Source organism: Bubalus bubalis, chromosome 15 (assembly GCF_019923935.1).
Source record: "Bubalus bubalis isolate 160015118507 breed Murrah chromosome 15, NDDB_SH_1, whole genome shotgun sequence".
Lineage (NCBI taxonomy): Eukaryota > Metazoa > Chordata > Mammalia > Artiodactyla > Bovidae > Bubalus > Bubalus bubalis.
The window spans coordinates 4,681,462-4,682,989 of NC_059171.1; the positions used below are offsets into that span (position 1 = coordinate 4,681,462).

At 48.9% G+C, this 1,528-nt stretch overlaps 1 pseudogene; it reads left to right on the forward strand.

The window, feature by feature from the left end:
- Window positions 1–757: 757 nt before the first annotated feature.
- LOC102392677 lies at window positions 758–1,174 on the forward strand (annotated as a pseudogene).
- The last annotated feature ends 354 nt before the right edge of the window (window positions 1,175–1,528 follow it).

Here is a 1,528-nt window from a genome sequence, read left to right on the forward strand (position 1 = left end):
GACACCTTAAGGTCTTTGAAATTCAATTTCTTCTTTGTCAAATGGGCATAGCAATATCTACTTTCAAAGTTACTGTGAGAAATATGCAAGATGCATGCGAAAAAGACTGGCACTTTATAGGCTCTCTATAATCAAATGTACAAAGAAGTTCCACATTTCCAACAAGAAAAGAAAGTGAAGTTGCTCAGGCATGGCCAACTGCTTGCCACCCCATGGACTGTAGCCCACCAAGCTCCTCCACCCATGGAATTTTCTAGGCAAGAGTACTGGAGTGGGTTGCCATTTCCTTCTCTAGGGGATCTTCCCGACCGAGGGATTGAACCCAGGTCTCCCACATTGAAGGCAGACACTTTACCATCTGAGCCACCATGTATGTACCACTTAGAACAAGGTTTGGAATTTATTGATTGTAGACTGTGACAGATGTCTTCCGAGTAACCCGGTAAAGGGAGTTTTCTGCTTCCAAACAGATGGAGATGGACATGACTGAATTTTTAATAGTATGGACTGTGCCTGTCAGGAAACTGACTGTCCACGCAAGACTGCAGGTCAGTTAGGATCCTATAGATGCCCACTGGGTAGGTGGTCCTGCCAAGAGAACTGAAACCAAAAGGCAAGACGTGGAATAAGCAATGGATCAGGCTCTCAGGTCTCATGGCCACCAGTTCAGAAAAAATAATAGGAAAAAAAATAGTGCATCCTCTATCTTTCCAACCCTCAGTCGGACAGGCACGGAGACGCTACTGGAAGTAACACCATGAAGGCTGCCCAAGGAGAACCCCAGGTTCTGTTCCAATGTGGTTCATGATGATAGTGCTGGGAAAACGACACTCACGAAACGTCATCTGATGGGTGAATCTGAGATGTGTGTAGCTCCTTTGGGTATTGAGGAATATCCTCCTTGTGCTCCACACCAACAAGGGGCCTATTAAGCTCAACGTATGGGATTCAGCTGGTCAGGAGAAATTGGGTGATATGTCCAAGCTCAGTGTGTCATTATAATGTTTGAGGTAACCTCGAGAGTGACTTACAGGAACGTGCCTAACCAGCACAGAGATCCAAGACCCATGTGTGAGGCCATCCCTATTGTGTTGTGTAGCAACAAAGTGGATATTAAGGACGTAAAGGTTAAGGCAAGTCAACTGTCTTCCACCAAAAGAAGAATCTTCAGTAGTGTGGCATTTGTGCCGAAAGTAACGACACCTCTGAAGAGCCTGCTCTGGCGTGCTGGAGGGCTGACCGGAGACTCTGACTTGGAGTCTGCTGCTGAGCCTGCTCTTGCCCCGCCAGAGGTGGTTGTGGACCCAGGCTGAGCAGCGCGGTAGGAGCGTGACCTAGATGCTGCCCAGACCACTCCTCTCCCAGATGGAGAGGGCGCCCTGTGAGAAAGTGAGGCTGGGGCCCCGCGTCAGAAGCCTCGCTCTGTCGGCAACTGTCCTGTGACGTCAGCGGTGCAGTGTCTTTCCCACTTTCCTACACAGTGAAGCACAACGTGTGTGATCTCTGGATGCTGAGGGAGGCAGATGGG